A 6880-nucleotide genomic window follows, 5' to 3' on the forward strand; every position below is an offset into this window, starting at 1 on the left:
GCAAAGTAGCTTTCGAAAATGTCACTTTGTATGAGTGAACTTCCTTTTGGTTTGATAGTTTTTATTGCTATACGATCTAAAATTTTCAAATGATTGAGACCGAAGACTTACTATCAATGCACAAATAAGGTGTCAAATAGTGAGGCTACTTTTGTTAAACGGAGGATCTCAGGTTGATCTGAGATCCGACCCAGCCCATCGAACTTCAGATCGGAGGTTGTTGAGGGAAATTCAAGTTATCTGCCTTGAGGAGCACAACACAAACGGTGGGCTGGATGCATTATGCAGTGCCTCTCTAGTTCCAGGGTCTTACTTGCAAGTTGAAGCATTTGAAGATCTCACTTTCTGGTACCAATACAACTCTAGACCTTGAGAACAAGAGGAAGGGAAGGTGGCTTCGGCTCTTGGTCCGGTGGTGAGATTAATCCTCTTATTCACGCAAATCCATGTTTTTTATTGCCTGTGGGTCACAAGAAACAAGAATCTAAGATAGGAGGAAATCTCATATCCATGGGAAAAGAAACTCAATCAAATCAAGATCAAACTATACAGTTAGCCTTGAAGTTAAGAACTAAGAGTGCTAACACTAACATCTAATCCCCATTTGGACAAAGTTCCATTGTAAATGGACCAACCTCATGGGTTCGAGCTAGGTGGACTTGTCAAATATGTTCTACATTTTGGACTCAGTTTGGATGTAAGTTGGGCTCTGATGCCTACAAGGTACACCTTGTTTTACTTGTCAAATCTGAAAAAAGAAGGGAAAATCTCCTTATATTTTGCTTTACTTGGGTGATTCCAATTCGGGTTAAGGTCAAACTGAAGGTAAATATTGACAAGAAATAGCAATGTACGCACAACACCATTTCAACAATGTTTTGTCACATTTTCTTTCTGTCTCCATTCTAGTTATTTGTATGTGGAGACGAAGCACCATTATCAATTTTATTCACTCTTAAGGATTTGGATGCTTCGCACCATCTCCCCTCCATCAATTTGTAAAAATTTTATTTCTCAATCGAGCAAAATTAATCTTCCACCTTAGCCTTCAAAACTTTGAAGGCTAATGAAAAGCTGTTTAGGAAGCAAATCCTGCTCACCATTATTTGACAATTACCCTATCTTGGACTCTTTTTTTGTCTTCAAAGTTATTTTCTTGCTCCTGAATTTGATTAAAAACATGTGAAATGTACACGAGACCAGATCAAATTTTCTGGATGGAATTCCAATAATATCAATGCTTAGAGTTGAAATCCATAGGAAGACATTTAGAAGTATATGTTATTTAATCATATTAATGTCCAGAAAACCTTCATTTTAGTCAAATATGGCAAGAAGAAACAAAAATTTCTAGTAACTTTGGAGGCAGATATCACTACTGGCATGAGGCAGTGTCCAGGCGGTAATGATTGTATCTTGTTTCTGAACTTGTGACTCACCTTTTCTAAGTAACGGGAAAAAGGATAAAAACATGCTACTGAAAAACTAGAGTGAAACAAAGATGGCTGTTGAGAAAAATGAAAATTCAGGTTGAATAAATAAAGTTAATAGTTTTCTGATCAGTATTTGATTTGCATTGTCACCTCCCAACTTTTAAAAGAGGTACCCCGCTAATTTACAACAGTTAAGGGTGAATTTCAGAAACAAACAGAGACTGAGTTGCCTCTATAAAAAAATAAGACAAGGGAAGCCTACAGGCTAATGAAAATGCAAATAGCCAACAAAGTTGACCGTAAACTTCAACAGCAAAACTGCAGCTCCTGTAACTTTCATGGAAACCACGGAAGACCTTTTGGTAAGCCTTGATCTTTGTCTTGAACTGGAATTATAGGCCCAAGAAAGAGGCGCCACATGTCCAATATTATTGTTACAAGCACTGCTGCCGCCAATGCATCAATAGCTTCTCTAGACAGGCTCCAGGAGTCATTTGGTTTCTCATCTAGTCCGTCAAAATAAAAAATGGTCTTAAGTTCAGGTAGTAATTGATTGTAATGAAGACGGCAAAACTTGTGCTTAAAGACCAGGCTTCCAAAAAAGTTCCTCATTTTCTAAGTAAATGGAATGTTCTTTCTCAAAATTTTTCCACTACTGCTAAAATCAGGAGGATCCCCAAATTTTTGTATCCATGACGGCAGTACGGTGCCTCTTAGCAAAAGAAACTATTCCCTGAATTTTAGTAAAATATAAAGCACCAATCAGATTGAGTGAAGTGTGCGTCTGGGTTTTGGTGCAGAATGTTTTACTAGGAATGAGAAAACTGTTCCGATACATCCTTTAATATATTAACTGTAGAGCACCATCTAGGCAGCAGTATAGTGCTGGTCATGTTTTTGGAGCTAAGCACTTAACAACAACAGTTAATGATTTTGAATACAAGATGATAAAGCCACTGTACAGCATCCAGGAGTTGTATATTCACCAACCATGCAAAACTAAGCTGCTCTCAAGTAAAGAAAGAAAAAGCAAAAGACAGAAACGAAGAAACAATTTTCAATAACTCCAGCAGAATGCTAGATTAGTTGATGCTTAAGTTCATCAGATGTGTTTCTTAAATTGATCACATTACATCAAGAAAAGACTAGAATAAATCACATCAGTCTTAGATGGTTTAGAAGTTGGCATTATATCTCATGCCTCATGCCAGTAGTGAATCACACATTTCGTTGTCTTTGCAATGTGACGAGTAGCTTTTGAATCAACCCACTAGCCAGCCAAATCCTCATCTGCAAACAAACATTCTGACACGACACAGATGACTTCGTTGTCAGAGTCCCCTTGCGGCTTCCTCCTGTTGCTGTGGTCCTGACCATTGTTATCTTTCTTATTTGAGAATTTTGTCCTGCAGTTCTTTCTTATATGTCCAGGTTTTCCGCATCTATAGCATTTCACTACAGCTCCTTGAGATTTCTTAATACCTGCCAAATTGCCCTTAAAATTGTCATCGTTTCAATTTTTAAATTGTTTGGGTCTTACAGACACATGACTACTAGCAGGTTTTTCTTGGACTATCATCAGTTCTGCATTCTTTCTCTTGGCGAGACGTTGTTGTTGTAAAGCTAGCTGTATAGGAAGCTTTTCTAAAGTAAAATTATCAAATTGGAGACTCAAGGCAGTAACTGTCATATCCTAAGAAGGAGGTAGGCTGTTTAGGATTGTGCTAATCTGCATGTCGTCAAATATAATATTCCCCACTACGGCTAAATCTTTAGCCATGACCAACATCTTATTAACATGGTCCATTACATTGTCTGACTGTTTCATCCTATAAGGATTATATTGTTCTAACAGTAACTGTTCCGTGCAATGCAGTAGTGGTGTTGTATTTGGAAGAAATAGTATCAAATATTTCCTTAGCCGTTGGACAATCCTCAAATACCTTGATTTGATCATCTTTCATGAAAGTTAACAGGATGGTTTTAGCCATAGGTCATCAGTGGTAAATGACTCATATGTCTTTCTTTCCTCATCTGTAGGTTTATCTCCTAAAGTGGGAGAAGGCTGGTTAATCACATAAATGAGTCTCTCCAAAGTCAAGGCCAACATAATCCTACGTTTCCATGCATGAAATTTTGTCTCATTCAATTTCTCAGTCTTAGCTAACTCTGAGGCTCCCACTCTTGATGTCATTTCTAAATTAATTTCCCATGGCAAGTAAAGGACAACAATAACAAAGGGAAAAAATTTACAATAAATATCACATCAAGAGGTCTTAAAGAACATATTCTAGAGCATGTACATCAATCTCAAACAACATTTAGAACAAGAAGACTTTAGAATAAATTTAGAACATACATAACTCTTTTCAGAGTTATTTATAGAACCCTTCTTTTACAATTTCTAACCTGCTTGAGGGTGTCTCTATGAAATTCTCATAAAATCACAGTTTCTTGCTGAAATTGCAAAATAATTTTTTGGAACCCTCTTTCAGCAATTTATAATAATTCTGATGGTAACCAAAAGCAATTTCATATAAATTCCTAGGTTTTCACTGAATTAACTTTCGCAAACCTCTTTTTGAAAAAGTTTTCAGCAAAATGTTGCGGCTTTAATTTTTGATAAATGTAACAACCCTTTTGGAAATAACGCATAAATGGTGGACTGTATTTGTAATTTTTAAACTTAGACTATAAAAATGTTCCACTCGAGTTTTTTCTTCATTTTTCCGTCGGTTTTTCTATCTCTTCTCAAGAGCTTCTCTCTCCTCTTCGCGAAAAAATCCTTTGCTAGGGTTTCGCCCACCTCGCCTCTGCTGCTATTGCTGCTCGTACCAACACCACCGCAACCATGAGGAAGGTGACCTACTCCGCTTCTTGTCGTGAGGAAGATAGCCGGAGAGGCTTACAACGAGCAGCTAGCATCCTTGGGTGTTTTCACGCCAAAACAAGGTTTGCGTCTCCACGGGGAGGAAATCTGGGGCTTCAGCAGGCGAACACCAATGCCTGGTCAAGCAAAGAAAAAAGATGCCGGCTGAGCATGGGAATCGGTCAGGGCCGTCTGTTTTGGCTCTTTGGTCGTCGCCCGAGGGACTTGTTTGCCATTGTTGGAAAAGAAAACAGTAAGTCGTTTGGACTGTCGGACAAGAAACAACGGTGAAAAAAATTGTGCTTTTGCGCGTCTGCCGGAACAAGAGCATCAGTGTGCTCTCCGACAACAGACAACATCTGAGGTAATGCTCTCTCTCAGATTTGATTTTTTTTTTGTGTGCGCTCTAAGGGTTATGGTTTCTTATTTATAACTCTGCATTTTATTTCCTTTCAAAATCTTCTTCCATGATACTTGACACTTGACAGATATTTTAGAGCTCGACTATGCACTCTGTCACTTTCAGATTCTCGGATACAGAAGTACAACTTAAGAGGACAAAGCACAAACTTGTATTTCGAATCCAAAAAAATATCATATATGTTCCGACTAGCATGCTTCGTATAATATGTCTAACATGTCTAATATTATTTAAGCATGCTTCATGTATTTTATTTGGCATTATCTACCTTGCTTTCACATGCATTTGACTTGATCTAAAAGCAGCATGATTAACCGATGACATATATATATGTGCGCGGACTGTGTTCATCATAGTTATCACACAGGCACCACCTAAGATGAAGGTCGAATTTCACTTACTTGAATTCGACAAGTTGGCTCTCATACCACAGTTGGAGAAGACGAAGTAGCAGTGGAAATTCAAGTGATCGCCTGCGTAGTGTGTTCACAAGAGGCTCCCCTGTTCTAGTGAAGAAGCAGCGACCGTCCTCTCTAGAAAACAGCAAAGCAACAAAACAAGAGAAAGGAGAGGAGGAATAAGAAGAAGAAGAAGAAGAAGAAGCAGAGTTTGATTAATGGGTTTCCTTCTAAGGGACTAGTTTAGGGTAGCCATTAATAGATAAACCCTAAACGAAAACTGCAGGGCTTTTTAAAATAGAACAGTCCCTTAGGTTTTCCCTTTTATGCCAGCATGCAGTTTGGATGAGTGAGAGATTTTCGGGAACGATCAGTTCCCACAAATCTCGTAACTGTTGGATCAGCTCCCACAAAAATCTCGTAACTGCTTAGCAGTTACGAGATAACCGGATAGAGCTCAATGGCCACTATCCAACAGATGCAACATGCTGGTGGTCGACCAGTCTGTATAATGTGGTGAAAAGAGAGCGTAATAAACTTCAAAACAAGTAATCATGTGAATAACTAGAAAAGATGCATGAATATAGCCTTTACACGTTAAATATCTCAGGAAAGGGACGCTATTGTTAGGGGAGAACAAATGTTAAACATTGTCAACATAAATTACTTATAGCAATATCTCCCGAAAGATATCCTTGTACAGCTAGTGCCTTGACATTGACTATTGAATCAGAAAAAGAATTGAACATGAGACCAAGCAAAAGGAATGGTAAATACAGGTAGTAGCTGAAACTGGATTATCAAAAGAATACCTAGAAGCAATTTAAGGGCGAATGGCATAAAATCAGCTGTCTTAGTGAGATAATAGAGAATCTGGCTAAGAATACTTCATATACAGAAACTTATGCCCATGGAGAAAGGTAAAAAAATGGTGATTTGCTAGCAAATACAGATAGTTAGAAAGAACAACAAAAATTAACTAGCGGCAACATGCCATAGCACATCAGACTAAATAAAAGCAGCTCAATTATTACACTACTTGATGGAAAAGGGGGTTCGTTGTTCTTCATTTAACAGATTCCATGGTAAAGGATGGAGAGATTGCTAGAATTCCCTCACAAAATATCAATGCTGAATAACGATAATAATGATGGTAATGTCAGAAAGCCATTTAATTATCAGCATTGTCTCCCTAAATGAGAACCCTGGATATATCAGAAGCAGCAGGGAGCATCACCTGGAATATGGTGATATCATCAATAGGGTCCTTAAATAAATATGTTTTTCATGAAAAACCCCTCACAAGCAAACAAACTTTTTTCCAAAACATTACAACACAATAGACGAAATTATAGTGACTCAATACATGAATGTCAAGTTGCACGATTGACAGAATAGGAACCATCATGTAATGGCATAACATAGACAATGAACTCGAGCAAGTTATGGTGCCATATTGTGATATACCATAAGTGAACCTGGAATGCATCATTGTCCCATCACAATGAGACTGAGTGACTTGCAATGGGTTTCACGTTTTAGTTCTTGGTCGATGAACTGCTAGATGAAGCACAATGGCAATAAGCTCTCAACAGTGAGAAATGGAAGCTGCCAGAACAGCAGCATGTGACTTCCTGGTAGCCGACAAGGCAGAGAAACCACAGCTGAAACCTAAACATGCCACTGAACTAGATAGTACCAACCATATTTTTCACGAAATTAGGAGTTACCAAGAGTAGAAGAATAGTGCTTCATGTTT

The sequence above is a fragment of the Nymphaea colorata genome, chromosome 9 (genome assembly GCF_008831285.2).
Source record: "Nymphaea colorata isolate Beijing-Zhang1983 chromosome 9, ASM883128v2, whole genome shotgun sequence".
NCBI lineage: Eukaryota > Viridiplantae > Streptophyta > Magnoliopsida > Nymphaeales > Nymphaeaceae > Nymphaea > Nymphaea colorata.